Genomic DNA, 19,031 nt, shown 5'->3' with positions numbered 1-19,031 from the left:
CATCTGTGTCTATTTGAACCATGTCTGCGTCGGATAAGCGCGTCTGTGAAGTATAGAATAGCGTCTGTGTTTTTATTAGCGTCTGTGTCAAACAGAGAAGCGTCTGTGTCTAGGAAACGCGTCTGTGAAGTATACAGAGGCGTCTGTGTCAGGATTTGAAAACTTTAATAGTCAAGCAAACAAAGAAAATCAGTTTTGGCATACTTGAGCTTCTTAGGTTGTCTCTTCAGGTTTCATCTAGCATTCAGCCTGTTCTAAGGTTTCACATAGTCCATCATTGCTTCACATCTCATTTTACATTCACAATTGTCTAAACTTGAGTCAAAAGGTCACTTGCTTGTCCTCATCATACTTTGTCAACACACTACATACAACTACACTTTGCTAAGTGGTCCCTCATCAAGGTTTCTTACCTTTGGGTCTCATTTGGTCTTACTTAGGGTCAAGGTCAGCTTACCTCATCAAGAGAAACTATCCTCTCTTTGGAAGTCACACCTACTCTACTACTTACATACTTGGTCTTACACTTTGGACATTGCAAGTACACCTCAAGATTCATTTACACTCCATACAACTCTTGGTCTTCCATACTCTCGTCATTTTTCATCTAGTCTCTCACATCTTGGTCTAACACCTAGTTCATGGTTGAAACCCGCCTTCAAAAATCTAGGAGAATAGCTAAAGAAGCTCAAGAATCCGTAAACATGAGTTCTTATGAGTATGACAATGATCTATTCTACAATCCTGAGCACACTACATTACCAGACATGAATGTTTATAGACACAATCCAAATGTGGAAAGCGCAAACACTATAAACAACAATGCTACACACAATGACACAGTGGATAACTCTTCAATACTATCAGCAGACATACAAGAATCCATAATGGATCCTCAATTCAATAGATTGGTTGAAGAGATAATGAGGAGAGATCGTCAATACTTTTTAAACATGATGGCACAAAGTGGAGCTAAAATACCGCATGATTTTGACTTATCTCGACTTATGGAAAGTCGACCCTCACAACAAACTCAACCTAACATGGATCAAAGGAGACCAAATAGTGGAGGAAATAGAGGACCGAATAATATGATGCCTGAGTCACCATCAACTTTGCTTCAAAAGCCAGCAATCCCACATACACAAGCTCAAACATATGATACTTACACTCAAGGACCATCATGGAGGCCTTATGCTCAATCACATGCTCAAGGTATGAATCAATCAAAACAAGTGGATACTCAAGGACATCCTCAAAATTTTGACACAAGGAGACCTCATGTCAAAATTGGGGGCAACACAATGGAAAATGAAAGGCCTATTGAATATGGTATATATGCACAAAATAGATATGGGGTCCCTCAACAAGAAGTTATGCCAAGTGCTCCATATATGTCGCAACAATATAGACCTCCATATGGACATGTCTACGATCAGTATCATCCATACATGCAACAAGCTCCTCCTCAAATGGGCATTTCAAACATGGGGTATGCTACAAGAAATCCATCTCCTCCCAAGAATAATTTGGAGCAACAAATTAGAGATCTACAAAAGAAAATGGAGGACATGAGTACACCAAAACCTACATACACTATGAGAGATATATGTCCTTATCCCTTCGATAAGAGCATTCCAATGCCTCCATTTCCTCCACACTTTGTAACGCCAAAATTTGACAAATATAGAGGGAGAGGAGAGCCCAAGGCACACATAAGACAATTCTTCACAGCTTGCATTGAGGTAGTGGCAGAAGAAACATACTTAATGAGGTTATTCCCACAGAGCTTAGGAGATCAAGCTATGGAATGGTTTTCTCAATTACCTCCTGGTATTAAGTCATGGAGCGACTTGGCAGAGGCATTCATTCAGCATTTCTCTTACAACATTGAAACAGATGTCTCAGTTACTACCTTGTGCAATACGAAACAAAAGGAAGGAGAATCTTTCGCAACATTTTTACAGAGATGGAGAAACTTAGCTAGCAGATGCTCTTGTGAAATCCCACAGAAACAAATGGTAGAAATGTTCACTCAAAATGTTAACAAGGCTATTGGATATGATCTCAGGAAAGCTTGTTTGTCTACATTCAAGGATGTCATTGAAAAGGGCCTAGCAACAGAAAAGGTCTTAATTGAACAAGGAGTTATCAAACTATTCAAAGAAAACAAAGAGGACTTCAAAGGAAAGGACAAACCAAAATTTTGGAATAAGAACAAGAACACAGTTAATGATGGTGTTGTTGATGCCAACACAGTGAGACCCAAGTTCATCTTTTCTGGATCAAGTTCTACCAACAATCAGGTGAACACTCAAACAACTTCTAGACCACGAAGGAAGTACACTCCATTGGGGGAACCACTTGAATTAGTATTCAAAAAGCTTGTAGCAAACAAAGTAATTACAGTTCCAGATTTTCCTCCTTATGAACCAAAGGTAAAACCAAATTGGTGGAATGATGATGAGTATTGTGAGTTTCATAAGAGCAAGGGTCACAAGACAGGTAATTGCCATTGATTGAAAAACATTGTGCAAGATCTCATTGACAGAGGAGATATAGAGATTGAGGGACATTCATCTAATCAAGACCATGAGATGTTTAAGGAACCATTCCCAAAACATGACAAAGGAAAAGCCAAAGTCACAGATGATCAAGCCAATTATACTAGAGCACCTTACAATTATGATTCTACTATCAATCACATCTCAATGGACAATCATATCTCTACCATTACTATCAAAAACAAAAATCCTGAGAATCCTTCTCAGAGACCCAAAATTGTCCTAAAAGGTGTGGGATCTTTGTCCGAATCTACCTCTGAATGTCATGTTACAACCCGTCGAGGTAAGATTACATTGTTAGGTGCCTCCACTAAGAATACCAATCTTTCATCAACCAAGCCTAAGTACGACCTTCTAGAACAACTAGGGAAGAAACCTGCACTCATCTCTATTCTTGAGCTCTTACGTATATCTCCTGCACATAAAGCTATCCTTGACAAAATCTTGAGAGATACTGCCGTCCCTACTGATCTGAACGTGGACCAGTTTCAAGCCATGGTGGGATACATATCCGTTCCACACTCCCTCACATTTACAGAAGCCGATGATGCCTCCATAAGTCAGCCACATAATGCACCTCTACATGTTGAAGCCTTCATACATAAACATAGAATAAAGCAAGTCCTGATAGATGGAGGAGCAGGTCTTAATATTTGTACCTTGAGTACCATAAGACAATTGGGATATTCTGACAAGGCTGTGAATGCTACAAACCAAATCACCATCAAGGCTTATGATGATGAAGAGCGCTCGTCCAAGGGCACAGTCACCTTACCGCTAAGAATAGGGCCAGTTACAAAGGATGTGGTTTGTCAAGTCCTAGATCTAGATCTCACATACAACATATTGCTAGGACGTCCTTGGATTCATGAAATGAGGGCAGTCCCATCAACATACCATCAACGCATAAAGTTCCCTCACAATGGAGTCGAGGTAACGGTCAATGGTGATCCAAATCCATTCATATATTGTAATAACTTGAGATCACATACTGAGACTATCATTCCCAGCAATCATGAGGCTACTCCTTCGTCAGCATATATTGATCCTGAGTCATTAAAGCCCTCGACATCCAAACAAGGTGAACTTAGAGGCAAGTTTCAAGAAAAAGGCATGGGAGAATACACTCTGAATCAGACAATGTTTTTACGACAAGTCATGACCTCTCCCAAGGAATATGGGAGGCCACATCCTAACAAGAAAATCTCCATCATGATGCTCAAATGGGATCCTACCATCTTTCAAAAATGGGGTGAACTAGAAGAAGAAAATTTATATAAAATGCTCTATAAGGACGTTGAAGAGGACACACATGATCAGATTATTATACCCTGTGAGAACTATGGCAAAGGCTTCAAAATTTTGCAAAGATTCGGGTATGATGGAAAAAGCCCTCTTGGGTTACGCAAAGAAGGTGTCATGGAGCCCTTACAACCTGAGCTAACTACAAGAAGGGAACACTCCAAGGGGCTTGGTTTTCTGAATCCCAGACTACATAATAAAAGAACAAAAGAGGTATGGCGAATTAAAGTTGCCGAAGTTCAACAAGAGGATTACTATTCCACAGACTCCAATGAGTGGGAATGGGGTTCAGACAAATCCTCCAGTGACTATGAGCTCACTAAAACATTCAGAGAGCCAGATGAACCCACAAAGGAGGAGGAATTTTACAAAAAGTTTAGAGTTGGTCAAGAACCAACCCATAAGGATCCCGCACAAGCTTCGTTTCAAGGTCCTAGGTCAAAATCACATAGGATGAGGACACCTGTCCCAGAAGGCTCTACTAGTGATGACAATTTGGATTCACTCACGATCGAAACTGATGAGGAGAGTGCCATCGATGACCTCGACGATTACCTTGACATACTTGAATATAACCACATCTTCACTCTTCGTCCAGCAAATTCAGAAAGCACTAAAGACCTTCCCCTTGTTCATCCTCAACTCATTGAATGGGATCATGAAGGACCAGCACAATTTGATACATTTCAAAATGACGAAGCTATTATCGACTACCTTGGCATTCGAGATGATCTTCCCCCTGGAGACCACAAAACAGGATATGCCATAGAGCTCAACAACATAGCATACTTTGGTGAAGGTGTCGGGCCTTCTAGTCGCAAAAATGTGAAAATAAAAACAAAACAAGGGTCTTATGGCGAAAACCACACTGTGGCGCTGTCTGACTCCAAAAAAGTAAAAAGAAAGGACGTATCTGAGGGTGAAAACCTCTTTGAGGTGCCCGAAGATGGAAGGCTCGACATTCTCCCAGCATCATATGAGGAAAAATCATCCATGTTAGTAGAGGAGACTATAAAGACAAACATTGGTACAGCAGAGGTTCCACACAACATATTTTTGGCTCAATCATTGACAGAGGCCGAGAGAGAAAAATTCATAAGCTTCTTTAAGGGACGACAAATCAACTTTGCATGGTCTTACGCTGATATGCCTGGACTGGATCCGGATTTGGTTATGCATCATTTAACAGTCAAACCGGGGGCAAAACCAGTAAAGCGGAAATTAAGGAAAATGCATCCACAAGTGGCATTGCTAGTCAAGGCAGAGCTGGAGAAATTACTGGATGTCGGATTCATATGCCCAATTGATTATCCTGAATGGATTTCCAATTTAGTACCTGTCAGCAAACCGGATCGCAGCATCCGAATATGCACAGATTTCAGAGACATCAACAAAGCTTGTCCAAAGGATGACTTCTCATTACCAAACATTGACTTGATCGTTGATCTCACAGCAGGTCATGAAATGTTATCTTTAATGGATGGATTTTTTGGATATAATCAGATCAGGATTGCACCTGAAGATCAACATAAAACATCATTCACTTGTCCATGGGGAACCTTCTGTTGGAATGTCATGCCCTTTGGGCTGAAAAATGCAGGTGCCACATATCAAAGAGCTATGACTACTATCTTTCATGATCTAATGCACATAACCGTGGAAGATTATGTTGACGATCTTTTGGGAAAATCAATAGACAGAGATACACACTTGAACATCCTTTCAGTTGTCTTTGATAGGCTGGAAAAATATAAGGTAAGACTAAATCCAAAGAAATGTGTCTTTGGAGTAACCTCCGGGAAGCTCCTAGGATTCATTGTGTCTAAAAGAGGAATTGAAGCTGATCCAGTGAAGGTCAAGGCTATCTTGGACATGCCGCCACCCAAGAATATTAGTCAACTTCGATCTTTACAAGGGAGACTCCAGTCCATACGAAGATTCATAGCACAACTTGCAGATAAGTGTAATCCTTTCCAGCACCTGCTACACAAAAATATCAAGTTCAAATGGGATGAGAAATGTCAACAGGCTTTTCAGACGCTCAAAGACTATCTTTTGAACCCACCAGTCTTGATGCCACCAATTCCCGATCAACCATTGCTACTCTACATATCAGCTACTCCGACAGCACTAGGGGCACTCCTAGCACAGCAAATACCTGACGCCAAGGAAAAAGCAGTCTATTATATCAGTCGCACATTGGTGGGATATGAGCTAAACTACACACCAATCAAGCGTAAATGTCTCGCTGTGGTCTTTGCTTCACAGAAATTACGACATTATATGCTCACTCACAAGACTAAGTTGATTGCCAGAATTGATCCACTAAAATATCTTCTCAACAAAGCTACACTTACTGGGTGGTTGGCCAAGTGGGTAATGATTTTGAGTGAATTCAACATTGAATACGTGGACAGAAAAGCTATAAAAGGACAAGCAATTGCAGATCAACTGGCAGATGCTCCCATGATAGATGATGCTCCTCTACAGTCAGAATTTCCAGATGAGTCCATTCTAACGATATCACCTGCAAAGCCATGGCAATTATACTTTGACGGCTCTTACACACAGCATGGGGCAGGAGTGGGTATACTCTTTATAACTCCTCAAGGCGATTCTATACCAAAATCATACCGCTTGTCATTTCCTTGCACCAACAACATAGCGGAATACGAGGCATTAACAACTGGGTTAAGAATTGCAGTTCAATGGAAGATCCAAGAACTTCGTGTTTTTGGGGATTCTCAACTTGTCATCCGTCAAGCAACTGATGATTATCAAACAAAAGATGAAAAGCTAATGCCTTACAAACAACTGGTAGATGATCTGAAACAGCACTTTGCAAAGATAGAGTTTGAGCAGATACCAAGAGAACAGAATCGCGCTGCAGATGCCATGGCTACAATTGCTTCCCTCATTGATCTACCGCAAAATGAGACCTGCTATGAGTTCCTGGTAGACAACCCGCTGATTCCGTCATATGAGATCACCCCTACGGAAATGATATGTGTTGTTGGTCCTGAATCCCAGTTATATGATCCCATATTCACATACCTTCGCGACAATATCTTACCTCCCGATCTATCGAACAATCAATGCCGTACTTTCATTCGCCAATCCTCTCGATACGTCATTTTAGCAGATATCCTATACTGACGAGGTCTAGATGGCACCCTTCTTAGATGTTTAGAGAGTGACGAAGCTCAGATTGCATTACGAGAAGTGCATGAAGGGATATGTGGCCCGCATACTAGTGGTCCTACCTTGGCCAAGAAACTCATCAGGATTGGATACTACTGGCCTACTATGGAAAAAGATGCATATCAATTTGTCAAGAAGTGTAAGCAGTGTCAAATTCATGGAGACCTCATACATGCACCAGCACAAGAACTACAACCACTTGCATCTCCTTGGCCCTTTTGTCAATGGGGACTCGATCTCATAGGCAAGATTCACCCTCTTTCTTCCAATGGACATAAATTCATTATCACAGCCACAGAGTATTTTACAAAGTGGATTGAAGCCGTGCCTCTCACACAAGTTACTGGGAAACAAATCGCTACCTTCATCTTGAACTACATCATTTGCCGATACGGGATTCCTACTTCCATTATTACTGATAACGGGCGTCCTTTCAAAAATCAGGATGTTCGTGAACTCTGTGACCGCTTCCATATCTCCCATCGTTTCTCCACACCATATTAACCCCAAGGTAATGGCCAAGCTGAGGCGTCTAATAAAACAATTCTCAAAATCCTTAAAAAGACAGTCGACGACGCTGGCCGTAACTGGCATATCCAACTCAAACCTGCACTTTGGGCCTATCGCACAAGTGTCCGCACACCTACAGGAGCTACACCCTACTCACTTGTCTATGTCTCTGAAGCCATCTTGCCTATTGAGGTCGAGTTACCTTCTCTACGGGTCTCCTTGAGAAACATAATCAACGATGAAGACTACAGGGTCTCTCGCTTACAAGAACTAGAACTGCTGGAGGAACGAAGGCACATTGCTTTTAACCATCTCAAGGCTTACCAACAACGAATGAGTCGCAGTTACAATCACAAAGTTAAGCCTCGCACATTTGAGGTAGGTGACTTAGTACTCAGAGAGAACCCCAAGAATCAGCAAGACAGAGATAAGAAGGGCAAGTTCGAACCAAACTGGCTTGGTCCTTACATCATTACAGCGGTATATGGATCTGGGGCATATCAGCTTTCAACTACAGAAGGTGAACCCTTAGAGGATCCTATCAATAGCATGCACCTTCGCAGGTTCTACACATAAGCTCTTCGGAACATCCTAATTCAAAAATACAAAAAAATCAAAAAAAATTCAAAAAAAAAAAATTATAAAACAAAAAATCGTTACTTGGTGAAAACCTAGCAAATAGGCGCCTTGTGACACAAAAAAATTGAAAAAATCAAAAAATTAAAGAGAAATAATTTCATCCAATGGTGAAAACCACTTCGGTGGCGCCCTGGGCAAGTACCATGGTGAAAACTGGGTCACCAGCGCCATGCGTAGAGACTTTGCTCCTCCCTCCTTCAGGATTCTCTTTCATCCTTTCACTTTGCACATCCTCACAACCTATTCATCCATAACAAACTTACCCATTCCCATCATGGCTTGTTATTGATCTACCTAAGATTGGTTAGCCATCCATAACCATCCCTTTTCACTCCCTTTCCATCCATAATAAATCGGATCCTCTCTGTGACTACGCCCAATCCTACGTCTAGTAATGGGTGAGGAACTGAGAACATCACATGTTTTGAGGAGTATAGTTTCTTCCAGCTTTCTTCAGTCTATTCGCGCACAGTCCACAATAAAGCAACATTTGCATCGCCAGTCCACAATAAAGTTCCATCTTCTCCACAATAAAGTATCAGTTTCATGGATTCAGTCAGTTTCAAATGAGACATAGCAGCAACAATGAGCTTCAACAAAATCAAATCTTTCAACAGACTCAGACAACATATGGTTCAGTGCTATCTATCCTTTTTGTGAAAGTAAACATTGTGACCACAATCGAATAAGACTTAAACAAGTGACAAGAGACACTAAACTTGAGGACTACAGTGGATGTTGGTGTCGAGTCTTGGTTTTCTTTTGATTTCATCTTTTTTTTGGTGACATGTCTTTTAGCTTTTCCAAGATGTCTTTGACTAGAGATTCTATCTCCAGGATGTCTTTGACTAGAAAGGCGAGGATGGGGTATCATCACCTATTTTGTTTGCTGTCTGTGGATTGTCTTTTAGTAATGCTATGACTTGTCCAAGGATATGAGAACACTGTGAGTCTAGTATGAACTGGGGCATTCCTTGTTTGTGACTGTCTTATCTCCATGCAAACAGGTACAATGACTTTCTGGGTCAAACATATGCCTCGATTGTCATAACCTATTTTGCCATAATAAAGCTCAATGATGATAACGCACAAGAAGCTCTTTCACGTTCATATCTTCTATCTTCCATCCCCCTTTCTTGATTGACTTCCATTATCCTTCTCGAGTCCGTGTAGCCTGCTATCACATGACTGAGTATAATGACACACCAAAAACATTTGCATTTCATATAGTTACATCTGCATCACCACATATAAGCATTTCATACATACATATAGATATCACAATTGCATCACATCCTGCACACAACACCTGTTAGCACAATTTACATTTGCATTATCATATTCATTTGCATTACATAAATTCACATTTGCATCATGCATCACATATACAACATAAAAGAACAAAAATATATTGCATTGCATCATATAAGCATCCATATCAGAAAACATGCATCACATAAGAACATCTCATCACATAAGGTACACATGCATATAGCTGCCGCAAAAATGGATCATCTCTCATATATATAATCAAAAGTGTCATGATACAATGATGTCAAAAGAATCATATGGCTACAAAATCACCCGCAGGTGTCTACAATACAAAAATGGTACATATACTGATACAAAGGGGAGCCCTCTATGGCTATGATGAACTCCCTCCCTCGGAGCCGCCTGGCCTCGACGGAGTCTGAGCTCTAGATGGTCCCGCTCCAGGATCCCCCTGCCTGTCTGGTGGTGGTGGAGGACCCATGACCCCACCGCTAGATGCCTGCCTCCGACGACTCCCTCCCGTAGCCGTCACTGTGCATGACGATCTATGGAAGCTCCTCGCCCGCTGATCCGCTGGCATGGCACCATAGTACAGATCCCTCCAGTAGGCGATCTCCTCTCCGGCTCGTAGCACATATGCGTAGCCTGCCCCTGCATCCTCTGCTGCCCGCCTCCCTACCCTCAGAGCTGTCTCGGCCTTAGTATATCTCTGGATGGCCTGGTCTCTCTCCCGCTCTGTGTCCCTGAGCCTGATCCTGAGGCGATCCCTCTCCCGCTCCAAATCTGCAATCTCGTCTGCCTGGCCCTGACAGATCTCTCTCAGCCCTAGCAGCTCATCCTCCTCAGGATCACCACCCTCAGCCTCTGCCTGTGGCTCCTCCTCTGTAGGTGCCTGCACCTGTGCCTCCCCCTCTACCTGTCTGGGTGCCTGAATAGGTACCTGTCTCTGCACCTGTCCCTGTCCCTGCACCTGTCTCGGTCCTTGTGCTCTAGGACCCTGTACTGCTGGTACATGTAGGGGCAATCCACCTCGACCCCTCACCACCTGAGCTGCTTTCCCCTGTCCTCCCTCCCTCCGAGGTGCTACTCGCCTCTCCCCCACTACTCCCCTCCGCCTCCGTCGGCCCCTGCCTCCATCTCCTCCACCATCATTATCATCATCATCCCCTCCCACTTCTCCCTCCAGCAGCTCTCCCGGATCTGTCAATCTCGGAAAGGGATGCTCTGCCCAATACGCAGAGTACTCTGCGTCCATCCCTACATCCTCTACCTCTGGCCACATGTCCCATGGTAATGGCATCATCTCGGCTAGCTGTGTCATGGCCTGATCATATGATAACAGCGGTCTGAACTATACCTGATCTCTGACTGTACGGGCATACATGCCCGAGCCTCACGGTATCCTCTGGATCCTGCCGAACTGTCTACATACCCTGTCAACAAGCTACCTCTCCAGAATATAGGGCGTCCGCCCAATCAGATACTTGCTCTTGAATGCATAGGGTAGCTCCACTGCGTCGTCATCCCACTCCTCGCACCCCAGGTATGGCCTCCAGATAACCATATCAATATCATCTATGACGCGTCTCCAATGCTCCAATCGACCAATCCGAGGCTGTGATGTAATCATATCATACAAATGCACAAAGCTCCGTCCCTGCCCTCTGCCTCTGAAGTAGATAGGCCATGTGATCGGAAGGTGCTCATAAGCCCATACCTGTAACAGTGTCACTCCGTAGCCCAGTCCTACTGATCCGTGATACACAAACTGATGCAGCTCATAGTACAAATGGGCCAGGACACATGGCCCCCATGCATATCTGGTGTGCTCAGTCACCAGTGTCTCCAATGCCCCTCCCCAGCCAACTGCCAATCCTCATGTAGCTCTGTCCGGACACAAGTACCCACTGATGACTCCTCCAATGACAGCCGGCAATGCTAGCCTTGTCATGGTCATGGTATCCCATGCCACGTGACCTGCTCTCATCTGCAACCCGGGATCCTGAAATACCCGTCTCAGTGCCTCCCTGTCATCATCTCGATCATATGGAATCAACTCTCCATCGATCGGAATGTGCAGAATCCTGTAGACGTCCTCAAGCGTCACTGTCATCTCGCCCATAGGCAAGTGAAACGTGCAAGTCTCGGAGTGCCATCTCTCCGCCAGTGCAGTCAGCAAACCCATGTTTGTCTGAAACTCGGGCACATATAGCACATGTGTGAGACCCATCTCCTCAATAGAAATCATGTCCTGAATTGACAACTATGGTTGCAACCTCTGAGTAGAGGGGAATCTCTCCCGTGACTCAGCATAGGCAGATACTCCTGCAGTCAACCAATCAATCATGTCAGTTATCGTGGCATTCACTGTTTATCACAAAATGCTACTTGCTACCTAAATGCATACGCTTACCTATCCTAGTGACACTCACTGTTCATCACAAAGTGTTGCTATCTATCCTAGTAGTGCTCCCTATTCATCACAAAGTACTACGTGTGTGACACTCCCTGTTCATCACAAAGTGTTACTCACATTTACACTCCCTGTTCATCACAAAGTGTTGCTCATATTTTAGCACTCCCTGTTCATCACAAAGTGCTGCCTATCTTGGTGCTCCCTGTTCGTCACAAAGTGCCTTGATCTATCCTAGTCTTCCTAGAGGACCTGCTTGAGTGTATCCTCTCAGCAGCTTATCCAATCGATAGCGTATGTTCATCATAGAACTACCAATTTGACCTAAAAAGACTCAACCTATGCATTTTGCAACACAAACGTGCTTTAAACTCACAAACGCGCTTATAGACTGCACAAACGCGCTTTTGCAACACAGACGCGCTTCCTGAACACATACGTGCCTATACCATGCACAAACGCGACCAGGGAACACAGACGCCCCTACATTTCACAAACGCGTCCGTATTCAGCACAAACGCGGTTCCAGGCACAGACGCGCCTGGACCCGACACAGACGTGCCTGTCTGACACAGACGCGCCTGGCACAGACACAGACGCAGTTGTGCATTTTTGCATTTTTTAACTACCCTATTCCTAGCGCATTTATTGCTACTTAGCATGCATTAATGACAAAACTTGAAATGCGTGAAAGTACAAGGAGGTTTTCGAGTACTTACCGACTCTCCTGCATCTGCTGGTCGCTGAAATCGGCGAACACGGTCAAATCTATGAATGAAAGCCATCGCTGCTGATTGCTACTGCTCTTTTCTCACTCTGCACTGTGATCTCATAAGGGTGTGGATGACAATGAGGATGTCTTTTGCCCGTGGTCTATCTTATAGACTACCCCTAGCCCTCGCTTTCGTTTCCTGAGTCAGTCTTCTTTATCCCGTGACTTTGTCACTTTATCCGGTCAGCCCATTCTAGCCTTTCTTTCTTATCGAGAGATTGTCTGCAATCTTTTCAGACATTTTCATCCAATCTCTCGAGGGGGCATATCATTCCCATTCTGGGGCAACTTTGTATCAGTTCATCTTATCTTCTTTGAAACAACGCGACAAGCCGCATTGTCTCAAAGAGGGGCAAAATGTAGACACTCAAAATTGTCATGTCTAATTAAATAAATATTTTATTTATTTAATTATCTAAGCCTAATTCTTCTATTAATTAAATAAATTTTTATTTATTTAATTAATTCATTTATCCTCTTCTAAGCCTTATTTCTCATTTAAATAAATACATTTATTTATTTAAATTACCCTTTCCTAAATTAAATAAATATTTTATTTATTTAATTATCATACTTCTTCTATTAATTAAATAAATCTTTATTTATTTAATTAATTCATTATCTTTTTCTACCTATGACACATGTCATTCATCTCTTAATTCCTACACTACCTACTTCTTTCATTATTTTACTATTTTCTCTACCTACCCTCTAATCCTAGCCGACCTCCTTTTACACCTCTCAATCTTAACCCTCCATTTCTTATTGTGTCTTCTATTTAAGGAGATGCTTTCTTCATTGTCTAACCCTAATGACACATGCTAATGATCTTTCATGCAACTTGGCTACACTAAGATCCTACTTGCAACCACATTCCATTCTTTGTTGAGCTCTTGTGCATATAAAAATCTGAGAGCAAATATATCAAGCAAGATCAATGGAGATAGGAAGAATGGAGATCAAAAACCCTATTGGACATGTGATGGTATAATCTTTGTGATTTTGAGTTATTTGCATTGTCTTAGGTAATCTTCATATGTTATGGTGGATCTTTGTTCATTGTTAGGCTAGGGTTTAGTGGTTGGATTCATTTTAGCCTTTCAATATTGTTATTATTGTTATCCATTTTCACCATATACAATTTGCATGCTATTTTTTACCAAAATTGAGTTCCCAGGGCACAACTGCACCTGTGTTCTGTATCCTGCACCTGTGTTGCATTGAACTACGCCTGTGTACCCTACACAAGCGTAGGATATGCTCACATAGGCACAGAAGTCAGTTTCTGGGCTCCATAATGTCCCACAAGTGATCAAAATTCATAAAATTGACAATATGGGTTTTTGAGATACATACCGCTGCTCCCGTGTCGTCTAATCACCTGTAGGTGTGTACACATTCTCTAAGGTGATCTGTCATTGGAATGTTCACTATCTCTCTGCAAGTGTCCTTTTCCAGAGCAACAAATCCTCCTCTTTGGCTAGTGCAAATGAGCACTTTTCACTCTCTTTGTCTAATTTATAGATTGTTGTCAGTGCATAGATGGACATGCACTCTCTCCATCTCATGTCAGTCATAGTCTTTTGCACCTTCAATTGCTTGTCATTCGTATATCCGATCTCCGATTTTCAGTCTGTTTGCTCCTATCATGTTCTATCATTCTTATCGATCAATTGGCCTCTTTTCTAGATGTTTCTGGCCAATTCCTCGAGGGGGCATGCATATGTCATTGTCAGTGTCTGGGGCATTTTCATTATTGTTCTTTGAAACAACGCTTGAAATTGCATTATCTCAAAGAGGGGCAAAATGTAGACGTCTAAAAATGGTCAACGCTTGCAGAGTCATACTTTAACATTTGTGCATTACCTTATTTTTGGGTTTTTGCATCTCATTAACATTTCTTCTATGTCACGCTCTTGGTCTTTGTCATTTGTGAGCATCGAGTCCTTCTTTTGCATTCTTCATTTGTCTCGCTTTCGAATTTGGTCTTGTCGATAACAATCTTCAGTCATGATTTTGGTCAATCTTATCCTATCGCATCAATGTGCATGCTCATTTGTCATCATTTTGGACATCGTCAATCCTAAGTAGGGTTTTGTTCTCTTATCAATCTTGTCGTTTTGCGATCGAATTTTCATCGATCATTGTCCTCTTATCAATCTTGTCATTTTGCAATCGATTTGTCATCGATCGATGTCCTCTTTTCAATCTTGTCGTCTTGCGATCAATTTGTCATCAATCGTCATCTTTTTCAATCATGTCAATTTGGATCAATTTGTCATTGTTCCTCGTCAATTGGCGCATTTATCAATCAAATCATTTATCAATTCAAAATTATGATCGAATCAACATCAAATCAATCTTACATCGAGACCTAATTGTCGTCCTTGCATTTCTAATTTATCTTCTAGGGTTTCATGATTTATTCATTTAACCTTGTTTGTCATTTTCTCTCTATTTTCTCTTTAGGATAAATGATTTATTTATTTATCCTAAGTCTTCTTGTCACAATTAAATGTTTATTTAATTGGCTAATTAATTCCTCCTATTTTTGTAAACTAATTAATGAATGAAAAAATTATTAATTAATTTACCTAATTTGTATCAATTTCCTAATTTCCAAGTCATCATTCCTAATTTCCTCATTTTCTAATTTTCCTAATTCCTAATTTCCTCATTTTCTAATTTTCTTAATTCCTAATTTCCTCATTTTCTAATTTTCCTAATTCCTAATTTCCTCATTTTCTAATTTCCTAATTTCAATTTCCACCTAATTAATTTTTCTCTAGTTCTCCCTATTTTTGTGCTTCGATGGAAGCATGAATTTCTCATGCATCATACTTTTGGCATAGCAAGATGGCATAAGCTTCTAGTCCTCTAACCTTTGCATTGGCAATATGTCATAATTCATGACATAGAAGGTGTCATAATCTTCTTCTTTCCACTCAATTGTGCCATTTTTTAAATCAATTGCCTCTAATGTCAATTTAATGCTAATCTGATCTTTTCTCCAATTTGTCTATAAATTGGATGAATTTCTTCAATCAAGGTCCCTGATCCCTGGTCGAATCAATCACACTTCTAGTATTCTTGCGCTATCATCTTGTCTACTTGCTTTCATCTCATGCGTATGCACTTGAAGGTGAGATCCACAAAACAAAGCCATTTGAAGGAGAAAGAAGGACAATGGAGCCACATGAAGGAGACATCCAAGTTTGCAATGGTTTGCATTTGAATTGATGTCTTGTTTTCATGTCTTTATTGAGTGTTTTTAGGATGTTATCACTGCATTTGAGTTTTCATGATTGAGCTAGGCTAATATTGATTTGATTTGATGATTTCTAGATTCCTATCTACAATGTCCATGTTCTCAACATTTGGAATGTTTCTATAAGCATCCATGTCAGGTAATGTGGTATGATCAGAATTGAAAAAGATAGCATTGTCAAACTCATAGGAACTCATGCTTGTGGACTCTTGAGCCTCTTTAGTTTCTCTCCTAGATTTTTGGGAATGGGTTTCAACCATGTACTAGGCATCGACCAAGATGTATGAGACTTGTAGGTTAGGAAATAGGAAATCATCACAAAACAAGATAAACGTAATAGCTCAATCACAAAAGCATTCATTGCAATGATCTATCCTAAACAACAGTCAATAGAGGCATGAAATAAAAGCATTCAAGACTAGAAATTAAGCAAACCAAAGATGTGATTTGAATGCTCCTTCATGCGGCTCCATTGTTCTTCTTTCTTCTTCAAATAGTTTGGTTGTGGATCTCACCTACAAGTGCACACACAAAATTGAAAGCAAGTAGACGAGATTTTTGATCAAGAGTACTAGAAGCATAAATTTGATAGTCTGATTACAAATTAGCTTTGATTGATGAAGATCATCCAATTTATAGAAGAATTGGAGAGATGACAAGATTAGCATGATTCAATTCAAATGGAAATTGCAAATCAATTATGTCAATTATGACAAATTATACACTTTCTATGCAAAATTTGTTGATTGATAATTTATGACAAATTATGACAACTTCTATGTCAAAATTGATTGATTGTCAATTATGAAAAATTTATGACAAATTGACATGTCATTTCCATGAATTTAGGAGAGAAATAGGAGGAAATTGAAATTAGGAATTAGAAAATTAGAAATTAGAGAATTAAGAAATTAGGAATTAGGTAAATTAATTAATAATTTGTCATTTATTAATTAATTCACAAAGAGGAATAATTAGCCAATTGAATGAACATTTAATTGCAATGAGAAGACTTAGGATAAATAAATAATTTATTAATCCTAAAGGAAGAAAATGACACACAAGGTTAAATGATTAAATCATAAAACCCTAGAAGATGAATTAGGTCTTGATGAAAGATAATTGACTCGATTCGATTTGATTTTGGATTGATAAATGACCAATGTGATAAATGATTTGATTGAGAAAATGCGCCAATTGACGAGGAACAATGACAAATTGATCCAAATTGACATATTTGAGACAGACAACGATCGATGACAAATCGATCGCCAAATGACAAGATTGACAAGAGGACAAGAATCGATGACAAAATAGATTGCAAAATGACAATATTGAAAATGACCACGATTGATGACAAATCGATCGCAAAATGACAAAATCGAACATGACAACGACCGATGACAAATCGATCGTTAAATGACAAGATTGAAAATGATAAGGATTGATGATAAATTGATCACCAGAGGACAAGATTGACAAGAGGACAATGATCGATGACAAATCGATCGCAAGATTGACAGGAGGACAAAACCCTAATTAGGATTGACAATGTCCAAAATGATGACAAATAAGCATGCACATTGATGCAATAGGATAAGATTGATTAAAATCACAACTGGAGATTGTTGTCGACAAGACCAAATTTGAGAGTGAGATAAAGGAAGAATGTAGAAGAATGACTTGATGTTCACAAATGATAAAGACCAAGTACGAATCATAGGAGAAATGTTAATGCGACGCAAAAAAGCCTAAAATGAGGCAATGCGTAAATGTTAAAGTATGACTCCGCAAACGTTGACCATTTTTAGGTGTCTACATTTTGCCCCTCTTTGAGACAATGTGATTCTAAGAATTGTTTCAAAGAACTATAATGAAAATGCCCCAGACCATGATAATGACATATGCATGCCCCCTCGAGGAATTGGCCGGAAACATGAAGAAAATAGGCCAATTGATCGATAAAAATGATAGGATCGAACGGACTGACAATCGGATACTGGATGCATGAAGGACAAGCAATTGAAGATGCAAAGGACTGTGACCAACATAAGATGGAGAGGGTGCACGTCCATCTATGCACTGACAAAGATCTATAAATGAGACCAAGAGAGGGAAAATTGCTCATTTGAACTAGACAAAGAGGAGGATTTGTTGCTTTGGACAAGGACACTTGCAGATAGATGGTGAACATTCCAATGGCGGATCACCTCGGGGAATGTGTATGCACATTCAGACGACCGGACGAAGCAGGAGCAACGGTATGGATCTCAAATACCCATGTTTTCAATTTCATGAATTTTGATTGCTTGCGGGACATTGCGGGGCCCATAGGGAATGCCGAAAAGGACTCCTGCGCTTGTGTAGGGCAAATCCTGCACTTGTGTAGGGTCTTCTATGCTTGTGTAGGGGGACACAGGTGCAGGTTACCTGACACAGGCACAGGTTACCTTACACAGGCGCAATTAAGCAATGCAAACCCTAATTTTGGTCAAAATGACATGCAAATGATCCAGAAAAAGGGGACAAGGGTAGGATAGGTCAGATTAGATGAAAAACACCCTAATTAGACATGAAAAAGAGGAAATGCAACCTGTAGGAGCAAACCCTAAAACTGACAAAATTGTGCCCCAATTGTGATGCAGAGTCGACAGTATCCGTTGATCACACGAGAGAACTGACCTGACTGCTTCATGCTACGACAGACTCAGGAGCACAGAGAGAGATACCTTAGCAGGACTTGGGATATACTATGTCACATTCATGCCCGAGATTAGGGCAAACACAGGACTACTTACCGCATTGGCAGAGTGATGGCATTCACAGACTTCCTCATTCCATTTGGCGATTGGAGAGGCGACGGTGACATTGGAGGATGTATGGCGTATCCTCCGCATTCCGATTCATGGAGAGATGATAGAGTATGATCCAGTGATAGGGAGAGATGCATTATACAGATTGTTTGAGTGTGATGCAGATGATCTAGATATCGTCGAGAGGGAGATTGGCTGGGAGACTATGGCATCAGATTATGATCGACGATATGTGGTGATAGCCGTGGTGATAGCATGTCTACTAGCAGGAGACAGA

The sequence above is a fragment of the Cryptomeria japonica genome, chromosome 10, assembly GCF_030272615.1.
Source record: "Cryptomeria japonica chromosome 10, Sugi_1.0, whole genome shotgun sequence".
NCBI classification, from domain to species: domain Eukaryota; kingdom Viridiplantae; phylum Streptophyta; class Pinopsida; order Cupressales; family Cupressaceae; genus Cryptomeria; species Cryptomeria japonica.
Note: the sequence above shows the minus strand (reverse complement) of the source record.